Source organism: Mobula birostris, chromosome 8 (genome assembly GCF_030028105.1).
Source record: "Mobula birostris isolate sMobBir1 chromosome 8, sMobBir1.hap1, whole genome shotgun sequence".
Lineage (NCBI taxonomy): Eukaryota > Metazoa > Chordata > Chondrichthyes > Myliobatiformes > Myliobatidae > Mobula > Mobula birostris.
Genome location: NC_092377.1, coordinates 133,507,899 through 133,531,940, shown reverse-complemented (window position 1 = coordinate 133,531,940; position 24,042 = coordinate 133,507,899). Strand labels below are relative to the sequence as shown.

At 47.9% G+C, this 24,042-nt stretch overlaps 1 protein-coding gene across 5 annotated transcripts in view; it reads left to right on the top strand.

The window, feature by feature from the left end:
- The first annotated feature begins 512 nt into the window (after positions 1 to 512).
- LOC140201724 (glutamate receptor ionotropic, kainate 5-like) overlaps positions 513 to 24,042 on the top strand; it is a 152,312-nt gene continuing 128,782 nt past the window's right edge. The window contains exon 1 of one of the 5 annotated variants that reach the window (XM_072266303.1): positions 513 to 567. The gene's annotated coding sequence lies outside the window, so the exon portion shown is untranslated. Of the gene's footprint in view, positions 568 to 614; positions 675 to 742; positions 850 to 24,042 lie in introns of those variants that run through there. The other 4 variants (XM_072266302.1, XM_072266301.1, XM_072266304.1 and 1 more) reach the window with 4 other exon arrangements.

Genomic DNA, 24,042 nt, shown 5'->3' with positions numbered 1-24,042 from the left:
GGAAGTGATGGGGAGGGGAGGTAAGGATGCTTGAGGGAGAGTAGGGATGAAGGGGTGGACGGAGTGGATGGGGGGGTGAGGAGGCCTGGGGCAGAGTGGGGATGATGGAGTGGATGGGGGGAGGAGTGAGAGGAGGCCTGGCAGTGGACAGAAGAGGGTGGGGATGATGAGGGGGGAGTGGGAGGTGGCCTGGGGCAGTGGCGATGGGGCGGACAGGGAGAGAGGAGGCCTGGGGGAAGACTAGGGATGAAGGGGTGGATGGGGGGGCCTGGGAGAGAGAGTGGGGTTGACGAAGTGACGGGGGGGGGGAGGGAGGCTTGGGGCAGAGTGGCGATGACGGGGTGGGGGGAAGAGTAGGCCTGGGGGAGCATAAGGGATGAAGTGGTGGACGGGGGGGGAAGAATGGGGATGATGGGGGGTGACGGGGAGAGGGGACGAAGCTCGGCGGGGGAGATGGGGAGGATTGGGGGTGGGGAAGAGGGTTGCGGCGGCGGCCGGGGGGGTGTCGGGGGCTGGCGGCCCGGGGGCGGCGGTTGGCGCCCGGACTCCCGCCCAGCAGCAGAGCCGGTGAGGAGGGACCGCGGGGCGGTGGGCTGGGGAGCGGGACTGCGGCCGGGTCCAGGCACTGACGCCACGGTGGTGGAAGTGGAGGAGGAGCGGATTCGGCCGGAGAGGTGGGGAGCCCGGAGCCGGCAGCCGGCAGCCGGGAGCGGACAGGCCGGTGTGGGGGGCGGGGGGGTGTGCGCCGCGCCGGGGCGGACCGGGTCGGACCGCGGGCTCTGCGGAGCTCGGTCACCGGCGGAAGGGGAGGTGAGGCCGGTCGGCAGGAGGGTGGAGAGCGGCGGCTCGGTGAGTGCGGCCGGAGGAAGTGGGGAGGGAGAGCACCAGGGTATGGCGACCATCAGCTTCCGATAAGACAATCCCCTCCTCGATTCCGATCCTCCCCTTAACACCTCACGGAACCCCCATCTTTTTACTCATCCCTCCCCCTCACCAACACCTTCCTCATCATCTTCTCCCTCCTCACCATCCCCCACCCCTTCATCATCTTTCTCCCTCAACATCCCTTCATCAATCTATCCTCTTCTTCCTCATCATCCCTCTCTTTCCCTCCTCAACATCCCCTCAGCTATCCACCATCTTCTTCCTCATCACCCCTCTCTCTCCTCAACATACCCTCAACCCTATCACCACCACCTCAATCTCCTATCATCATCCCATCCATCCTTCCTCGTACAAATCCCACACCCACCGACACAGGCTGAAGACCCTGTGGCACTTCCTCCCGCCATCGCTACATCTTCACCCCCTCAGTAAACTTCCCCCCTCAGTACATCCTCCCCCTGTCACTACATCCTCAACTCCCCGTAACTACATCCTCACCCCTCTCACTACACCCTCATCCCCTCACTACATCCTCACCCCCTCACAACATCCTCACCCCTCCACTACATCCTCCCCCTCATTATATCTTCCCCTGTCACTACATTCTCACCTCCCCATAAATACACCCTCACCCCCTCAATACATCCTCATCTCCCTGTCACTACATCCTCACCCCCTCACTACATCCTCATCCATCACTACGTCCTCCCCTTCACTACATCCTCCCCCCTCACTACACCCTCACCCCCCTCACTACATCCTTCTCCTCACTACATCCTCCCCTTCACTATATCTTCCCCATGTCACTACATCCTCATCTCCCTGTAACTACATCCTCACCCCCTCTCGCTACACCCTCACCCCCTCACTACACCCTCACCTGCCTCACTACACCCTCACCCCCCTCACTACATCCTCACCTCCCCATCACTACACCCTCACCCCCTCACTGCATCCTCACTCCCTCACTACATCCTCACCTGTCACTACATCCTCACCCCCCTCACTATACCCTCACCCCCTCACTACATCCTCACCCCCCACTACATCCTCACTCTGTCTGTACATCCTCATTCCCCTCACTACATCCACACCCCCTTCACTACATCCATCCCCCTCACTACATCCACCCCCTTCACTACATCCTCACCCCCATAAGACCGTAAGATATAAGAGCTGAGTCAGGCCATTTGGTCTGCTCCGCCATTTCATCATGGCTGATCCATTTTCCCTCTCAGCCCCAATCTCCTGCCATGTTCTTTCATGCTCTGAGTTATCAAAAATGTATTTACTTCTGCCTTAAATATACCCAATGACTTGGTCTCCATGGACACCTGTGGCACCAAATTACACTGATTCATCACTCTCCTCACCTCCATTCTAAAAGAATGCCCCTCTATTCTGAGGCTTTATCCTCTGGTCCTAAATTCTCCCACCATAGGAAACATTGTCTCCTCATCCACTCTCTTGAGGCCCTTCAACTTTTGATAGATTTCAATGAGGTCACACCTCATTCTTCTGAATTCCAGTGAGCACAGGCCCACAGCCATGAAACTCTCTTCATACGGCAAGCTTTTCAAACCCGGAGTCAACTTTGTGAACCTCCTTTGAACCCTCTCCAATGTTGGCACATCCTTTCTTAGGTAAGGGGCTCGCCCAGTGCTTTATAGAACCTCAACACTATATCCTTGCTTTTATATTCCAGTCCTCCTGAAATGAATGCTAACGTCGCACTTGCTTTCCTCACCACAGGCTCAACCTGCAAATTAACCTTTAAGGAACTCTGCACATGGACTCCTAAGTCCCTTTGCACCTCAGATTATTGAATTTTCTCTCCATTTAGAAAATAGTTTATGCTTTTATTTCTTCTACCAAAGTGCATGACCATACACTTCCTGACGCTGTATTCCAACTGCCACTTCTTTGCCTATTCTCTCAATCCGTCTGTTCTTTTGTAACCACTCTACTTCCTCAAACTGCCTGCCCCTCTACATATCATTGTATCGTCCACAAACTTTGCCACAAAGCTATCAACTCTGTCATCCAAGTCATTGACATATGATGTAAAAAGAAGCAGCCCCGACAGACCCTTGTAGTTACCGGCAGCCAACCAGAAAAGTCTGCCTTTATTCCCTTTTTTTGCCTCCTGCTAATCAGCCACTGTTTTATCCATGCTAGTATGTTTCCTATAATACCATTGGGCTCTTTACTTGTTGCACAGCCTCAGGTGTGGCAGCTTGTCAAAGGCCTTCTGAAAATCCAAGTACACAAAATCCACTGATACTCCTTTGTCTATCCTCTTTGTTATTTCTTCAAATATTTCCATCTGATTTCTCAGGCAATGATTTTCCCTCGAGTAAACCATGCTGACTATGAACTATTTAATCATGTGCCTCCAAGTACCCCGAAACGACATCCGTAACAATCAAATCCAACAACTTCCCAGCCACCGGGATCAGATTAACTGGCCTATAATTTCCTTCTCCTCTCTCTCTAGTAATGGTAACTTCACTCATTTCTGCCCCCCTGACACTCTCGAACTTCCGGCATACTGCTAGTGTCTTCCACAGTGAAGACTGGTGCAAAGTACTTATTCAGTTAATCCGCCATTTCCTTGAACCCCATTGCTACCTCTCCAGCATCATTTTCTAACAGTCCGATATCCACTCCCGCCTCTCTTTTACATTTTATGTATCTGAAGAAACTTTTGGTATCCTCTTTAATATTATTGGCTAGCTTACCTTCGATTTCCATCTTCCTTCTTACTGACTTTTTTTTAGTTGCCTTCTGTTGGTTTTTAAAAGCTTCCCAGTCCTCTAATTTCCAATTAATTTTTGCTCTTTTATATGCCCTCTCTTTGGCTTTTATGAAGTCTTTGACTTCTCTTGTTAGCGATAGTTGTGTCATCTTACCTTTAGAATATTTCTTCCTCCTTGGGATGTATATATCCTGCGACTTCCAAATTGCTAGCTGAAATCTCAGCCGTTGCTGCTCTGCCGTCGTCCCTGCCAGTGTTCTGTTCCAATCAATACTGGCCAGTTCTTCTCTTATGCCCCTTTATTCCAGTGTAAAACTGATACATCTGACTTTAGCCTCTCCTTATCAAATTGCTGGGTGAATTTATCAAATTGTGATCATTTTCCCCTTTACCTTAAACTCTCCAATCAATTTCAGTTCATTGCACAACACCGAATCCATAATAGCTGATCCTGTAGTGGGCTCAGCCACGAACTGCTCTAAAAAGCCATATCATAGGCATTCTAGAAATTCCCTCTCTTGGAATCCAGCAACAACCTGATTTACCCAATCTATCTGCATATTGAAATCCCCGATGGCTATTGTAACATTGCCCTTTTGACATGCTTTCCCATCTCCCGTTGTAATTTGTAGGCCACATCCTTACTAATGTTTGAGGGTCTATATACAACATCAATACATCATGGTCTTTTAACCCTTGCAGTTCCTCAGCTCTACCCACAATGATTCAACACCTTCCAACCCTATGTCACCTCATTCTAATGATTTGATTTCATTTTTTATCAACAGAGCTGCGACACCCCCTCTACTTTCCTGTCCTTTCGATACAATGTGTATCCTTTGACGTTAAGCTCCCAGCTATAATCTTCTCTCAGTAATGATTCAGTGATGCTCACAATGTTATACTTGCCAATCTGTACATGTGCTGTAAGTTCATCTACCCTATTCCATATTCTGCGCACATTCAAATATCACACCTTTAGTCCTGTATTCACCCTTTTAGATTTTCTCTGCCTTTTACATTACAACTCATCCTGTTGAATGCAGTTTTGCCCTATCTTCAGCCTCCCCTTTCTTGCAGTCTCACTACACACTGACTGTTTGTAAACCAACTACCTCATCCTCAGCACTATCACTCTGTTTCCCATTACATTGCCAAATTAGTTTAAACCCTCCTGATCAACTCTGGAAAGCCTGTCCGCAAGTATATTGGTCCCCTTGGGTTCAGGTGTAATCCATGCTTTTTGTACAGGTTGTACCTTTCCAATGATCCGTAAATCTGAACCACTGCCCCCTGCACTAGTTTATCTGCTAAATGCTCCTGTTCTTACCCTCATTAGTGTGTGGCACAGGCAGCAAGCTGGAGATTACTACCCTGGAGGTCCTGTTTTTCAGCTTTCTACCTAGCTCCCTGAAATCACGACACCTTCCCTCACATCACTACATCCTCACCCGTCAATACATCATCACTCCCATCTCTACATCCTCACAACCCCATCACTACATCCTCACCCCCACCTGTCAATACATCATCACTTCCATCACTACATCCTCACCCCCTCACTACATCCTCACCCCCTCACTATATCCTCACCCACTTCACTACATCCTCACCCCGTCAATATATCATCACTCCCGTCACTACATCCTCACCCCCGTCAATACATCAACACTCCCATCACTACATCCTCACCCCCCCGTCAATACATCATCACTCCCATCACTACATTCTCACTCCCATCACTACATCCTCACCCCCCGTCAATACTTCATCACCCCCCGTCAATACATCATCACTCCCTTCACTATATCCTCACTCCCGTCAATATATCATTACTCCCATCACTACATCTTCAGCCCCTCACTACTTCCTCAACCCCTCACTACATCCTCACCCCCCGTCAATACATCATCACTCCCATCACTACATCCTCATCCACCTCACTACATCCTCACACCCTGTCAATACATCATCACTCCCATCACTACATCCTCACCCCCTGTCAATACATATCACTCCCATCACTACATCCTCACCTCCCTGTCAATACATCATCACTCCCATCACTACATCCTCACCGCCGTCAATATATCATCACTGCCATCACTACATCCTCACTCCGTCAATATATCATCACTCCCATCACTGCATCCTCACCCCCGTCAATACATCATCACTCCCATCACTACATCCTCACCCCCTGTCAATACATATCACTCCCATCACTACATCCTCACAACCCTATCACTACATCTTCACCCCTCTGTCAATACATCATCACTCCCATCACTACATCCTCACCTCCCTGTCAATACATCATCACTCCCATCACTACATCCTCACCCCCCGTCAATACATCATCACTGCCATCACTACATCCTCACTCCGTCAATATATCATCACTGCCATCACTACATCCTCACTCCGTCAATATATCATCACTCCCATCACTACATCCTCACTCCGTCAATATATCATCACTCCCATCACTACATCCTCACCCCCGTCAATACATCATCACTCCCATCACTACATCCTCACCCCCTGTCAATACATATCACTCCCATCACTACATCCTCACCTCCCTGTCAATACATCATCACTCCCATCACTACATCCTCACCGCCGTCAATATATCATCACTGCCATCACTACATCCTCACTCCGTCAATATATCATCACTCCCATCACTGCATCCTCACCCCCGTCAATACATCATCACTCCCATCACTACATCCTCACCCCCTGTCAATACATATCACTCCCATCACTACATCCTCACAACCCTATCACTACATCTTCACCCCTCTGTCAATACATCATCACTCCCATCACTACATCCTCACCTCCCTGTCAATACATCATCACTCCCATCACTACATCCTCACCCCCCGTCAATACATCATCACTGCCATCACTACATCCTCACTCCGTCAATATATCATCACTGCCATCACTACATCCTCACTCCGTCAATATATCATCACTCCCATCACTACATCCTCACTCCGTCAATATATCATCACTCCCATCACTACATCCTCACCCCCGTCAATACATCATCACTCCCATCACTGCATCCTCACCCCCGTCAGTAAATCATCACTTCCATCACTACGTCCTCACCTCCCTGTCAATACATATCACTCCCTTCACTACATCCTCACGCCCGTCAATACATCATCACTCCCATCACTACATCCTCACCCCCTCACTACATCCTAACCCCCACCTGTCAATACATCATCACTCCCATCACTACATCCTCACCCCCCATCAATACATCATCACTCCCATCACTACATCCTCAACCCCCGTCAATACATCCTCACCCCCTCACTACATCCTCACCCCTGTCAATACATCATCACTCCCATCACTATATCCTCACCCCCCTGTCAATACATTCTCACTCCCATCACTACATCCTCACCCCCCCGTCAATACATCATCACTCCCATCACTACATCCTCAACCCCTAAATATATCCTCACCCCCCCGTCAATACGTCATCACTCCCCGTCAATACATCATCACTCCCATCACTACATCCTCAACCCCCGTCAATACATCATCACTCCCATCACTACATCATCACTCCCATCACTACATCCTCACCGCCGTCAATACATCATCACTCCCATCACTACATCCTCACCCCCCTGTCAATACATCATCACTCCCATCACTACATTCTCACTCCCATCACTACATCATCACTCCCATCACTACATCATCACTCCCATCACTACATCCTCACCGCCGTCAATACATCATCACTCCCATCACTACATCCTCACCTCCCTGTCAATACATCATCACTCCCATCACTACATCCTCACCTCCCTGTCAATACATCATCACTCCCATCACTACATTCTCACTCCCATCACTACATCATCACTCCCATCACTACATCATCACTCCCATCACTACATCCTCACCGCCGTCAATACATCATCACTCCCATCACTACATCCTCACCTCCCTGTCAATACATCATCACTCCCATCACTACATCCTCACCCCCTCACTATATCCTCACCTCCACCTGTCAATACATCATCACTCCCATCACTACATCCTCACCGCCGTCAATACATCATCACTCCCATCACTACATCCTCACCCCCCTGTCAATACATCATCACTCCCATCACTACATTCTCACTCCCATCACTACATCATCACTCCCATCACTACATCATCACTCCCATCACTACATCCTCACCGCCGTCAATACATCATCACTCCCATCACTACATCCTCACCTCCCTGTCAATACATCATCACTCCCATCACTACATCCTCACCTCCCTGTCAATACATCATCACTCCCATCACTACATTCTCACTCCCATCACTACATCATCACTCCCATCACTACATCATCACTCCCATCACTACATCCTCACCGCCGTCAATACATCATCACTCCCATCACTACATCCTCACCTCCCTGTCAATACATCATCACTCCCATCACTACATCCTCACCCCCTCACTATATCCTCACCTCCACCTGTCAATACATCATCACTCCCATCACTACATCCTCACCCCCCGTCAATACATAATCACTCTCATCACTACATCCTCACCCCCTCACGAAATCCTCACCCCCTGTCACTACATCCTCACCCCCTTCATGACATCCTCACCCCCTCACGACATCCTCACCCCCTGTCACGCCATTCTCACCCCGTCACTACATCTTCAACCTCCCATCACTACATTCTCACCCCGTCACTACATCTTCAACCTCCCATCACTACATCCTCACCCCTCCCTCACGACATCCTCACCCCCTGTCACTACATCCTCACCCCCCTCACTATGTCCTCACACCCCTCGTCACTATATCCTCACTCCTTTCACTACATCCTCACCCTTCAGCACGACGTCCTGACACCTCGACGTAGAAACAGCACCACCGGTCCTGAAACCTGTACATGCTCGCAACACATACACATTGCACTGCATGCTCACCGTGAAACACATACACAACATGGCAACCACTCTCCTGTACCTAGTGTACATACACCACCGTACACATACAAACCAGGCATGTTTCAATCTAAGCATACATGTGTACATCCTTAAACACATGCATGCTGCTTAACACAAAAGCACTCAGACAGACTCTGACACAGACACTCTCTGATAAATATACCCTATCATGCATATAGATACACACACACAGACACACACACACACACACACACACACACACACACACACACACACACACACACACACACACACACACACACACACACCCCTTAGTGTCAGGCCTAAAGACAGAAGGCCACAAATGTGGCAAGACAGGCACACGGAAGGACGTACAGGTACACACTGACATACATGCATACACAGAAAATGAACCATTGTGGGGGGGGAGGGAGGGAGAGAGAGAGAGAGAGAGAGAGAGAGAGAGAAGGAAAGGCAGAGAGAGACAGAGACAGACTGGTACAAGGACCACACACACACACATGCAGCACTGAAGCATCGGCTTGGAAACCAACAGCAAACACATACAGACAGACAGACAGACACACACACACAGACACACACACACAGGCACAGAGCCCAGTGCACAGCACAGACAGACAGGCACACAGACCAGCTGCACCTCCAGTGGATCGAGAACGAGAGAGCTCTCAGGGAACTGAAATGTTATTCAGCAGAGTGCTCCATTTGCTTACGGTAACTGATGGGTACTGGGGAAAATGTTGCCTCCCGGCCTCCATCACAATGGCTGCATGTTGGGAAAATTTACTGCCGGATCCTTCTCCGTTTAACGTGTACCTTCAGTCAGTGGGGCGTCTTGATGTTCTCAGTTTATGGGGTGTGTGAATGGGGCCTATTAGAATCATCTGTTTGTACAATGTGTGAGTGAGGCCTGTTGGTATTCTCAGTTTGTGGGGTGAGTGAGGGGGACCTGCTGGTATTATCTGCCTCTCTGGGTGATGTGTGAACAAGGCCTGTTGGTATTCTGTGTCCACAGGGAATGTGTGAGTGAGGCTGCTAATATTCACAGTCTCTGTGGGGATGCGTGAATGGGGCTGCTGGTATTTACAGTCTCTATGGGGAAGTGTGAGTGGGGGTGTTGGTATTCACAGTCTCTGTGGGGATGTGTTAATGGGGCTGCTGGTACTTGCAGTCTGTGTAGATGTGTGAGTGGGGCTGCTGGTATTCATAGTCTCTGTGCGGATGTGTGAGTGGGGCTGATGGTATTCACAGCCTCTGTGGGGATGTGTGAGCGGGTCCTGGTGATATTCTTTTTCTGTGTGCGGACTGTGTTTGTGAAGTCTGTGGTATTCCCACTTCATTTGTGGCTTGTGCCAACCAGTTTTGTGGATATTTTTTCTCTCTCTGTGATCGAGCCCTGCTGGATTTCTTTCTCTTTGGGAGGTGTGTTGTTAGTCCTGGGATGTATGAGTGTGGCATGCTGGATTTCCCTTCGTTGGAATCTTGTGTGTGTCCTGCTGGTATTTACTGTCTCTGTAGGATATATGAGTGTGTCCTGCTGGTATTTACAGTCTCTGTAGGATATATGAGTGTGTCCTGCTGGTATTTGCTGTCTGTAGGATATGAGTGTGTCCTGCTGGTATTTGCTGTCTCTGTAGGATATGAGTGTGTCCTGCTGGTATTTACAGTCTCTGTAGGATATATGAGTGTGTCCTGCTGGTATTTACAGTCTCTGTAGGATATATGAGTGTGTCCTGCTGGTATTTGCTGTCTCTGTAGGATATGAGTGTGTTCTGCTGGTATTTGCTGTCTCTGCAGGAAGTGTGATCAAGTTCTCTGTCTTGGTATTATTGTGAGTGAGTCCTGCTGGTGTTCTTTGTCTCAGTGGGATGAATGGGCAAGGCCATTTGCTCTTTGTCGCAGGTCTCTGAGTGAATCATTCTCTTTGGGAGATGTGTCATGCAGCCTATCTTATTGCCTTCGAGATCCTTTTGTGGGATGTATGAACTATTCCTGCTGGAATCCTCTCTCTGCAAGAGGTGTGAACAGATTCTGCTGGGATGTGTGATAAGGGTATGGTGGATTTTGCTGAACCTCAGAATGTATAACCACCCCTGCTGGTATTCCCTGCATCTCTGTGGAATAGTCAGAGTGGGTCCTGGTATTCTCTGCGTGATGTGTGAGCAGATCCTGCTGGCACCTCTGATCCACTGTGCATCTGTAGGATATGTTCAAGTGGCTGCTGGTATTCTCTGCACAATGTCTGAATGAGTCTGCTGGTTGTGCCTCTTGAGTAAGTGCATCATGCTGGTATTCTCCCTACATCTGCGAGAAGTGTTAACCCCTGCTGGTATTCACTGCACGATCCCTGGATGGGTCTGCAGGTACATGCTGTGCCTCTGCAGCTTCTGAATGGGTGAGTGCATCCTCTTGCTACTCTCTGTATGTCTGCAGGATGTGTATTGAGCTCTGCTGGTATAGACTCCCCACGGTCTGTGTCAGCAGGGACTCCAGGTGGGCAGTGATGTGTGAGTGGGCCTGCTGCTGAGATTCCCTTTCTTGGCGATAAATCTGGGTGGTGTGATTGTCTCTGTCGCAGTGAGGTGTAGGAATGAGTCCTGCTGGGAGCAAGGTCTGTTGGTATTTTCTGACTCATGGTGTCAGCGAGGCTTGTTGGTTTTCTGTCCCTATGGGACACCTGCTGGTGTTCTCAATACATTTGTGGGAAATGTATGTGAGAGGGCTGCTGGGATTATCTGCCTGCAGTATCACTGTGGGTTGCTGGTATTCCTTGTCTCTGTGGGATGTGTTGGTTCAGCCTGCTGGCTACTTGCTCTTTCTGCTGGGTACAAGAGTCAGCATACTGTTTCTACAAGATGTGTGGGTGTGTCTGCTGGTGTCATCGTGAGATGTATTGGTGAGGCTTGCTAGTATTCTCTGGCTCTGGAAAGATTGTGGGGGGGGGGGAACAAAGGATTCTGCTGTTCAGTCTCTGCAGGATGTGTGAAACAGGCCCGCTGGTGTCTGAGTCTCTGCAGGATTTGTGTGTGTATGGTGGGGGGGTGCTGTTATTGCCAGCTTCTCCAGAATCCGAGTGATGTCTGCTGGTATTTCCTGTTGCAGGATGTGTGGGTGAGACCTGCTGGTATTTCACTCTGCAGGATATGTGAGTGAGACCTGCTGGTATTTCACTCTGCAAGATGTGTGAATGAGACCTGCTGGTATTTCATTCTGCAGGATGTGTGTGAGGCCTGCTGGTTTTCCCTCCTCCTCCCCCTCCTATGAGCATCTGTCTCAGTGTGATGTGTGCGTGAGGGCTGCTGGTATTGTTGTTCCCTCTGTGGGATGTGTGGGCAAGGACTGCTGGTATTCTCATTCCCTCTGCAGGATGTGTGGGTGAGAACTGCTGGTATTTTCATTCCCTCTGCAGGCTGCTGGTGTTCTTGTTCTCTCTATGGGATGTGTGGGCTACGGCTGCTAGTATTCTGATTCCCTCTGCGGGATGTGTGTGTGAGGGCTACTGGTATTCTCGTTCCCTCTGCGGGATGTGTGTGTGAGGGCTGCTGGTGTTCTTGTTCTCTCTACGGGATGTATGTGCGAGGGCTGCTGGTATTCTCGTTTCCTCTGCAGGATGTGAGAGAAGCTGATTATTGTCTGTTGCTCCAAGGTCCATGAGCAATAGCTGCTGGGATTGTCTGTCATCCTGTAGGAGATGTGGGCGAGGTCTGCTGGTACTCTCTTGCTTTATGGGGTATATGTGTGAAGTCTGCTAGTATTGCCTATCTGCAGAGAGGTAAATGAAATCTGTGGGGTTCTGCTGGTATTGGTTCCTACTGGGATTCTCGCTGTGTGGGAGGTCTGCTTGTGTTCATTGTCTTTGCAGAATGTAGGGGTACATGCTGTTGGCAGTTTTGCTCTCTGCGGATTTGTGTGAGCGAGGCTGCTGGTACACCCAGCCGCTGTATAATGGGTGAGCAGGCCTGCTGACATTCAGGTCTCTGGGATGTGTGTGGGGCTGTTGTGTTAGCGGGACCTTTCAATATTCTTTGCTTCAGTGGGATGTAGATGCGTGGCCCGCTAGTATTCTCTGTATGTCTGCGGGATGTGTGGTGCGTCTTGTTGGTGTCCTCTCTCTGCAGTATCTGTGTGTGAGGCCATGAGGGTTTCCGGGTCTCTCTGTAATGTGTGGGCGAGAGCTGCTGGTATTTTCATTCTCTGCTGGATATAAGTCTGCTGATAATATCCCTCCTCCTCCCTAATGGTATTCCCTATCCCCATAGGATGTGTTAGCACGACTTACAGTAGGTTATAGGGAAAGGTGGAATAGGTTAGGACATGTAGAGGTGATGAGGGGTACAGACAGGGTGAATACATAGAGGTTGGCTGCAGTTCTCTCCTTCTGGGAGATGTATGAGGGAGGACTGCTGGTATTGTTGGACCCTTCCACAGGATATCTGGGTACATCTTGCTGGTGTTCACATTCCCTGTGCAGGATGTGTGGGCGATGCCTGCTGGTATCCTCAATCACTCTAGATGGATATGTGTGTGAAGCCTGCTAGTTATGATCCATCTGTATGGGATGTGTAAACTAGTCCCTCTGAAACTTTCTCTCTCTGCATGAGGTGTGAGCAGACCCTGCGGGAGGTGTGACAGAAGCCTGCCTGTGTTAGTCTCAGTCTCTCTGCAGCAAGTCCTGCTGGTATTCTCAGTCTCTGTGGGATGTGTCATGAGGTCTGCTGGTATTCTGTGCCTTTGTGTGAGATATATTGTGAGTCCTGCTGGTATTCTGTCTCTGTAGGATGTGTGAGCTGGTCTGCTGGTATTTCACAGTCTGTGGTCCGTGATGAGCCATGTTGGTGTCTATTTTCTGTTTCTGTATAGTGTGGTTGAAGCCTGCTGGTAATTCCTGTCTCTCTGTGGGGTTGTGATTGAAACCTGCTGGTAATTCCTGTCTCTCTTTGGGGTTGTGAGTGAAGCCTGCTGTTGTTTTCCATCTCCATGAGATGTGTCAATTCAGCCTGCTGTTTTTGTTCAGTCTGTCTACAGGACGTGTGAGCCTGGCTGCTGTTATCTCCTCTCTGGGATGTGTGAGTTTGCAGGATGTGTTGGTGTAGTCTTTACTGGTAACCTTTGCAGGATACGAGAGTTGGCCAACTGGTGTTCTTTGTTTCTCTGCAAGATATTTGTGAGTGAGGCTGCTGGTATTGCCTGTCTCTGCAGGATATGTTGGTGCAGCCTGCTGGCATTCTTTGCCTGTGTGGGAGAGGCCTGCTGGTTTTCTCCCAATGGACTGGTGAGGCTTGCTGGTATTCCCTCGTGCTCTGTGGGATGTGTGTATCAAGCTTGTTAGCATTGCCTATTCCGGGCAGATGGGGCTCGTCAGCCGTGGTTAGCAGCTCATCTTCTGATCTCAGACCGTCGCTGCCTTGTGGCTATACCCACTCATGGAGAAGGCTTCTGGAGTAAATCCCAAGGAAAAATCCAGAACTGAAGTCCTTAAGGTTGAGGTTAATGCTAACTGACAACTCCTGCGATGTTGCTGGTGCCCAACTGTATTGGTCTCTGCCGCTCCTGTGGATTCATCGTTGTGTGGAGAGGGGAAGCCTGCTGTATTGCCACCAAGGCAGTGTATGGCCCAAACCATTGTGGCCTAAACCCCCTTCACTCCAAAGATGGACAAAGGCTGTTAAAGGACAATGATGCCATCAATTCTCAATGGAAGGACCACTTTCAGGAGCTCCTTAATCGTAACACCACTGTTGACATTGAAGTCATCAACCAACTCCCACCAAGACCCATGAAGGAGGACATGTGTAAGCCTCCTGGTATTAAAGAGGTGCAGACGGCTTTGTAAGAAATTGAGGAAGAACAAGGTCACTGGGTCTGATGGAATTCTTTCAGAAATCCTCAAGAAAGGTGGCACAAAAGTCTTAAATCATATTCATGACCTGTTTGTCAAGATCTGGGACCAAGAGAAGATTCCAGCTGAACCCAGGGACACCCTCATTGTCACACTCTTCAAAAAGGATAACAAAGCTAACTGCAGAAACTATGGAGGCATCTCCCTCCTCTCTACAACAGGAAAGGTACTTACGCAAACTTTATGTGACCGGCTTTCACCTCTGGTAGAAAATCTCCTGCCTGTCCAGCCAGAGGAACACCTGACATAATTTTTACAGCATGCCAATTGCAGGAAAAAGCCGGGGGACAAAACCTCCCACTTTATATGGCCTTCATAGACCTCACAAAAGCATTTGACTCTGTAAATTGTCCTGCCCAAAATCGGATGCCTGGAGAAATACCTCAATACACTGTGTTTGTTGTTTTCATTGCAACCATTCTTCACTTCACAGGCCAAGATATCCCACAAGAAGGCCAGATTCTCTATAGGACAGATGGGTGGAGGGCACTTTAACCTTCACAGGTTCAAGGCAGAGCAAGGTGTCAACTACTTTCATCATGGAACTCCAGTATGCAGACGACAACGCTGTTATAGCTCACTTTAAGGAGGATCTGCAGTGCATAATGGGTGCTTTTGCCAGAGCATACATGCTCCTAGAACTTGACCTAAACATCAAGAAAACCCAAGTCCTGCACCAAACTGCTCCAGATCAAGCTCCTAAACCTCCAACCATCCAAGTTGACAACATCCCTCTGGAGAACACTGATCATTTCCCACATCTTGGCAGTTTTCTTCCTTCAAGAGCCACCATTACCCTTGAAATAAATCACAGAAAAGGCTGTGCAAGTGGAGCTTTTGCCAGGCTGAGAAAGAGGATTTTGGAATACTGGGATATCAATACCAACGTTAAGCTTCTGGTCTATAAAGTTATACTCCTCCCCTCCTTGCAATATGGAGCGGAGTCATGGACAACATACAGCAGGCATATAAAATCCCTAGAAATTTACCATCAAAGATTCTGAGAGTTAGCTGGTAGAACAGGCGTACTAACTCCAGCATCCTGGAAGAAGCTAACATTAATTCCATAGCCACAATCATGACTCAATAGCAATTGTGATGGGTCAGCTGCATCATCCATATGCCTCTGTAAACAACTCCTGTTCGGCCAACTCAAGGATACAAAGCACACTCCTGGAGGGCAGAAAAAGTGGTTCAAGGACAATATTAAGAGCCACCTGAGGAAGTGCCACGACAACCTGAATGGATGGGAGAAATTAGCACCGGATAGGGAAAGCTGGAGAAGGACTGTCTATGAGGGGACTGCACGGCTCAAAGAACACCTCCACCGTTCCGCTGAGACTAAGCGGCTTCATCGTAAGGAGAGACTGAGAAAGGTCCAACCAGCTACATCCACCACCACCTGCCAGCACTGTAATAGGATCGGCCTCTTCAGTCATCTCAAGACCCACAAGTGACCAGATCGTACACCACGAGAAGAATCATACTTGACTACGAGTGATCGCTAATGATGATGATACATGTTGACCCATATCGTACTGCCCAGGCTTGCATATCGATTTAGATAGCTGGGATGCAATATCCATTATTGACTCCGACCAGCAACGGCCAAGAAACATTGTCAATTATTTCAGCAAACCTCTGCTGATATTCACTGTCTCTCTGGGTTGTGTGAGCAAGCCTAGTCTCTCTTTTTGTGTTAGTGAAGCCTTTTGGCCTTCATTGCCTCTGTGGGTTTCTGCTGGGATTCTCTCCCATTCTATGGGTGGTGTGAATGAAGCCTGCTGGTATTCTCTCTGTCTCTGTATGATGTTTGAATGAAGGCTGTTGGTATTCACTGTGTCTTTGGGGATGTGTTGGTGAGGTTGCTGGCCACGAGAGTCAGCCTGCTAGTATTCTGTCTTTCTGTGGGATATGTGAGTAAGACCTGCTGGTATCCTCTGCCTTTCTGGGGGAGGTTTGTGCAAGGGATTTTGTTGTTCACAAACTCTGTGGGATGTCTAGGTGAGGCTTGTTACTATCCATCACTCCAGCATCTGTCACTCTCTGGGATATGTGTGTGGAGCCTTTTGAGCCACACCAGATCACCCCCCTCCCAATAATGTTTGTTCATACAATGTGTAAGCCAGTCCCGCTGGGATTCTCTCTCTCTCGCTCTCTCTCTCTCTGCAGTAGGTGTTACAGAGGTCTGCTTGTATTCATACTATTAGCACAGCAGCGAGTGGGGCTGCTGGTATTTTCTGTCCCTGTGGGATGTGGAAGGTAGGCTGCTGGTATTCTCTGTCCCTGTAGGATATGGATGGTAGGCTGCTGGTATTTTCTGTCCCTGTGGGATGTGTGGTTGGGCTGCTGGTATTCTTTGTCCTTGTGGGATGTAGAAGGTAGGGCTGCTGGTATTCTCTGTCCCTGTGGGATGTGGAAGGTAGTGCTGCTGGTATTCTCTGACGCTGTGGGATGTGTGGTTGGGCTGCTGGTATTTTCTGTCCCTGTGGGATGTGTGGTCGGGCTGCTGGTATTCTACCTCTCTGTAGTTTGTGTGAGCGAAGATTCTGACACTGTCTGTCTGTCTGTTATAATGTGTCAGCAAAGCCTGCTGGTGATTTTTCTCTCTCTCTGTGGGAGCTATGAGTGGTCTACTGGTGTCCTCCATGGGAAGCGTCATTGAACCCTGCTGGTAATTTCCCTCTCCCTGCAGGAAGTGTTGTGTAGCCTGCTGGTAATTTTCCTCTCTCTACTGGAGGTGTCAGTACAGATTGCTGTTGTTTTCTCTCTCTCTGCATGACGTGTGAGCCAGGTCTGCTGGTATTCCCTGAGAGCTGCATTGGTGAGGCCTTCCTCCTCTCCCTCTGGGATGTGAGAGTTGATCTACTATTTTTTTTTGTCTCTCTGAAGGATGTATGTGTGGGTGCTGCTGGTATTCTCAGTCTCAGTCTCTGTACAATATATGAGTAAAGACCACAGATGTTTCCCTCCACATGGATTTTAGTAAGGTCCCTCTGGGTGAGGTGGCCATTTAGATTTAGAATTGCACGCACAAAATGCTGGATTTCACTGCGTCTGCGGGTCTGTGATCAGGGCCTGCTGGATTTCACTCTGACTGGGTTGTATCAGTGAGACCTGATAGTACTACTCTCTCTGGCATTTGCAGCCTCTGTGGGATGTGCCAGCAGGTCCTGCTGGGATTCTCTCCCAATGTGTGGAGAACAAAAGATGCTTGATGGAATATGTGGTAAAGTCTGCTGGTATTCGCAGTGCTTCAGAAGAATGAGTGGTAAGGGCTACTGGTATTCCCTATCTCGCTGCAGGATGTGTGAGTGAGCCCTGCTGGTATTCACACCCTCTATATGGGATGCTAAGTGAGTTCTGCTGGTATTTACAGTCTCTACGGAATCTTAGGTTATGAGATGGCGGCGCGACGCAGCACGCGCGGCCATTCCGAATGGATATCGATTATGTGTAACTAGGGGACCGTGCACAATCCGGATTTGATGGAGACAGCCGTGAGAAGTGCAGAGGAACAGCTGGAGTAACTTCTGAAATGCCTGCTTCGCTGCCGCTGCCACTGTGCGATCGAGAATCTCCAGAGACGAAGGCCCCAAATCCTCGGCTTTTCCTATTGCCTGTTGCTGGGGCCGGGGTCGAAGCGCTCGGCAGAGATGGTGCTCGGTGCTCGGTGTCGAAGAGGTGGTCAGAGGCTCGGAGTTTTCGGATGGACTCGGAGTCGGACTGTGGTCAGATGCTTCCAGGATGCTGCATCGGCAAGTTGGCGGCGCTGGAGGTTTACCGTCTTCGTGAGATGATGGGACTTTTGAGAGACTTTGAGACTTTTACTGTGCCATGGTCTGTTCTTTATCAAATTATGCAATTGCTTTGCACTGTTGTAACTATATGTTATAATTATGTGGTTTTTGTTAGTTTTTAAGTCGGTTTGTCATGTGTTTTCGTGATATCATTCTGGAAAAACATTGTATCATTTCTTAATGCATGCATTACTGAATGACAATAAAAAGGGACTGCGTTGTCCTCATAATCATAATCAATAATAATCACTCAGTCCTCTTTTATAGTCATTTAGAAATGCATACATGCATTAAGAAATGATACAATGTTTCTCTGGAGTGATATCACAGAAAACAGAACAAACCAAAGATTAACACTGACAGAACCACATAATTATAACATATAGTTACAGCAGTACAAAGCAATACCATAATTTGATGAAGTACAAACCATGGGCACGGTAAAAAAAAAGTCTCAAAGTCCCCAGGTCGATCGACTCCTGAGTCCCCGATAGCAGGCGGCAAAAGGGAGAAACTCCCTGCCATAAACCTCCAGGCACCATCAACTTGCCGATACCTTGGAAGCAGCCGACACTGAGTCCGTCTGTCCGAAAACTTCGAGCTTCCGACCAGCCCCTCTGATACAGCCTCCCGAATGCCATCCTCTGCCGAGCGCCTTCGACCTCGCCCCGGCCGCTGAAACACACAAAGCCGAGGATTTGGGGCCTTCTGCTCCGGAGATTCTGGTTACCACACAGTAGCAGCGGCAGCGAAGTGGGCATTTCAGAAGTTTTCCAGATGTTCCTCCGTACTCTCACGTCTGTCTCCATCCAATCAGAATTGTGCACGGTCCCCTACTTGACAGATTACAGATATCATTCACCTGAAAGGCCTCACGCACTGCTGTCGCGCCGCCATCTCCTCCTCCATTTTCTTGTTTAATATATCACCAGCAAATGTGAAATTTGTTGTCTTTGCAGCAGCAGTACAATGCAATACATAAAAATAGAGAAAAAACTATGAATTGCAGTAAGCATCTATCTTATATATAAAATTTTATACATATATAAGTAGTTAAATGAAATAAAATGGCTGTTGTGACACGTCTAGTGTGGTAGTATACTGGGTAGTGCTTGTCTCTCTCACTTTCAGCTTCCACCATTGGCTGGCAGTCTTGCGAAAAGGAGAGCTGAATGTGTAAGTCTCTCCCTTCCAGTACACAACCTCTCCAACTGCAAGCCTCATGTGGTGCCTCCTCGCTGGCGACACATGGAAACTGAACTCCTTTTGGACTCAGGCTGAATTACAGTGGACAGGGAGGAGGTCTGGCTCCTGCACACGTAGCACGCAGGCCCACCGGCGTATGGACATGAAGAGGTGCTCGTGAACCAGATCCTCAGCTATAGGTAAATAGCTCCATTGCCTTGTGGGCAGCCTCGGGAGAGACGAAGGCTACAGGAGTAAACCCAGACAGCAAATCTGGAATGGAGCCCCTAAGGCGCCTGGATATCATTGAACATCTTTCCAGCAATTCCTTGAGCCAAGCTGGTGCCAAGCATATTGCTTCATGAACTTCTCTTTGAAGAGGAGGACCTTTGACGACTGGGCATCTCAGGATCTCCATACCTTCTGTCCAGGCTTGTGATGATGATCATCATTGTCCTTCAAACTAACCAGCAAATGAAATAAGTAGTGTAAAAATAAAACTAATAAAAAGTAGGGAGGTAGTGTTCATGGGTTCAATATCCATTCAGAAATCTGATGGCAGAGGGAAAGAAACTGTCCTGAAACTCTGAGTATGTGTCTTTGGCTCTTGTATCTCCTTCCTGATGGCAACAATGAGAAGATGGCAAGTTCTGGGTGATGGAAGTCTTTAGTGATGGACGTTGCCTTTTTGAGGCATCAGTCCTTGAAGATGTCTTGGATACTATGGAGGCTAGTGGTGGGTAAATTGATGGAAAGTATTCTTAGAGATGGTATATATAATTATCTGGATAGACAGGGTCTGATTAGGAACAGTCAACATGGATTTGTGCGTGGAAGGTCATATTTGACAGATCTTATTGAATTTTTTGGTGCAGTTACTGGGAAAGTTGACGAGGGTAAAGCGGTGGATGTTGTCTATATGGACTTCAGTAAGGCCTTTGACAAGGTTCCACACATAAGGTTAGTTAGGAAGGTTCAATCGTTAGGTATTAATATCGAAGTAGTAAAATGGATTTAGCTGTGGCTGGATGGGAGACGCGAGAGAGTAGTGGTGGATAACTGTGTGTCAGATTGGGGGACGGTGTCTAGTGGTATGCCACAGGGATTTGTACTGGGTCCATTGTTGTTTGTCATATATATTAATGATCTGGATGATGGGGTGGTAAATTGGATTAGAAAGTATGCAGATGATACTAAGATAGGTGGAGTTGTGGATAATGAAGTAGGTTTTCAAAGCTTGCAGAGAGATTTAGGCCAGTTAGAAGAGTGAAAGATGGCAGATGGAGCTTAATGCTGATAAATGTGAGGTGCTACATTTTGGTAGGACTAATCAAAATAGGACATACATGGTAAATGGTAGGGCATTGCAGAATGCAGTAGAACAGAGGGATCTAGGAATAATGGTGCATAGTTCCCTGAAGGTGGAATCTCATGTGGATAGGGTGGTGAAGAAAGCTTTTGGTATGCTGCCTTTATAAATCAGAGCATTGGGTATAGGAGTTGGGATGTAATGTTGAAATTGTATAAGGCATTGGTAAGGCCAAATTTGGAGTATTGTGTACAGTTCTGGTCACTGAATTATAGGAAAGATGTCAATAAAATTGAGAGAGTACAGAGGAGATTTATTAGAATGTTGCCTGGGTTTCATCTCCTAAGTTACGGAGAAAGGTTGAACAAGTTGGGTCTTTATTCTTTGGGGCGTAGAAGGTTGAGGGGGGACTTGATAGAGGTGTTTAAAATTATGAGGGGGATAGATAGAGTTGACGTGGATAGGCTTTTTCCATTGAGAGTGGGGGAGATTCAAACAAGAAGACATGAGTTGAGAGTTAAAGGGCAAAAGTTTAAGGGTAATATGAGGGGGAACTTCTTTACTCAGAGAGCGGTAGTTGTGTGGAACGAGCTTCCAGCAGAAGTGGTTGAGGCAGGTTTAATGTTGTCGTTTAAAGTTAAATTGGATAGATTATGGACAGGAAGGGAACGAAGGGTTATGGGCTGAGTGCAGGTTGGTGGGACTAGGTGAGAGTAAGAGTTCGGCATGGACTAGAAGGGCCGAGATGGCCTGTTTCCGTGCTGTAATTGTTATATGGTTATTGGTTATAGTGCCCATGATGGAGCTGACTAAGTTTACGACTTTCTGCAGGTTATTTTGATCCTGTGCAGTAAGCACCCCCCCACCCCCACCCCCATACCAGATGGTGATGCAGCCATTTAGAATGCTCTCCATGGTACAGCTGTAGAAATCTGTGAGTGAGTCCTACTGGTATTCATGGTGTCTGTGGAATGTGTGAGTGAGTACTTCTGGTGTTCTCTGTTTCTTTGAAGTGCTTGAGCGAGCCCTGCTGGTATTCACATGTAATGTGCGAGAAGTATGCATGGTCTGCTGGGATTCTCTATCTCTGTGTGATGTGTGAGCATGGGCTGCTGGTGTTCTCTGTCACTGACATGTGTGAATTGGTGCTGCTAGTAGTCTCACTCTCTTTATGGAAGGTGGTTGCATGGCCTGCTGGGATTGTCCATATCTCCACGGGTTGTGTGGGCAAGGCCTGTTGGTGTTTTCATCCCTGTGGGATGTGATTGTGGTTGGTTCACCCTGGAACCTGCGTGATCAGACTGCTTTGTGGGACCTTCTGAAGGCCTTGCAAATGGCCACATAGAGAATGTCTATCTCTCCGTTGGTCAATCTTGCTCCCTTCTTCAAAGATCTCAATTAGATTCATGAGGCACTATCTCCCAGACTATCCTTAATCAGTCCTGCAAGGGCAAATAGATCCCATCCAATAACTTCTCTCCAACCCCCAACTCATAACTATCTTGATCACTGATACCCCTTGTGGTTCCGTGGCTTCTCCTGGCAGCCCTCCTTAAGTAACAGCACCACGTTTGCCACTCTTCAGTCTTCCGGGACCTTGCCTATGGCTAAGGAGCAAACAAGAATTTCTGACACAAGAAATTTTGCAGATACTGGAAACCTTGAGCAACACTCACAAAATGCAGGAGGAACTCAGTAGGTCAGGCAACATCTATGGGTGGGGGAGAATAAACAGTCAATGTATGTTTCTCTTCATAGGTGCTGACTTATCTAAGTACCTCTTGCATTTTGTGTGCGATATACAAGGCTCTCCGCCAGCACCCCAGTAATTTCTTGCCTTGCTTCCCACAGCATCCTTGATCAGGCCTCAGGAATGTGTTCACATTCATGTGCCTCAAGACCACCAACACCTCTCAAAATATTTCAAGACTTCACTATTTTCTTTCCTGAATTCTCTAGTTTCCATGATCTTGTCCACAGTAAATATAGATAAGAAATATTCTTTCCTTTCTGATTTCCTGTGGCTCCATATTTAAACGAACACACCAAATCTTAAACGGATCTATTTTCTCCATAGTCACTCTTCTGCCTCTTATATACTTAGTGAATTTTTAGCATTCTTCTTTATCTTCCCTATTCAGCATATCTAATGTCCCATTTTTGCCCTCCTGAATTCTTCCCTAGGTGTGTTATTACCTCCCTTAGACTTCTCAAGGGATTTGCTTGAATATTTGCAGTCAGTATTCACCAAGGAGAAGAATGTGGAGGGACTGAGTTAGGGAAAGGGTATGCAGATATTCTGGAACACGTTCATGTCCGGAAACGTTAAGGACATTGACACGGATATTGTCATGAGGAAAAGTTAAGAGGATCAGAGGCAACTTGATAGAGGTGCATAGGATTATAAGAAGCAGAGACAGAGTGGACATCGTGTGCCTTTTTCCCAGGGTGGTAATGGTGTTCACCAGATGACGTCCTTTTAAGGTAAGTATAAGAGAGTTTAGGGGAGATGACAGAGGTAAGCTTTTACATAGAGAGTGGTGGGTGCTTGGAATGCGATGGGATGTAGGGAAGGAAATTGCTGGGAACTTTTGCATCCCTGTCTTTGGGTGAGGTACGAGAAGGCTGAACAAAAGCAAATATTTCCTGATTCAAATAAGGCACTAGAGATAACTCAGGTAGCGCCAGGTCATTGAGTCTTATGTCTGCAGTAGAGAAACTATATTGAAAAATTCCAAGAGACATGATTTATGTTCACTTGCAAAGGCAGGGACTGATTAAGGGGAGTCAGCATGATTTTGTGCAAGAGAAATTATGTCTTGCAAGTCTGATTGAGATTTTGGCGGTGGTAATAAGAAAATTTCTGAATGTGCATTTGGTAACATGGACTTTAGCAAGGCTTTTCCCAGGGTCCAGAAGGTTGGAGGACAAGGAAACTGAGCTTTTGGAGCACTGGATCCAAAATTGACTTGGGGCTTGGAGTTAGAATGTGATGTTGGAGAGTGGTGTTCTGACTGGAGATGTACCACAGGGATTGCTGGTGGTGCCTTAGTTATTTGTAATCTATGAATAATTTGGATGAGAATGACAGGAAAACAGGTGCAGTCACAGATAGCAAAGAAGGGGAAGGGTTGTCTAAGGATATATCGGGATTGACATAATCTGGAAAGCTGGGTGCAGATGTAATTTAATCCGGACAATTTTAATCCAGGTA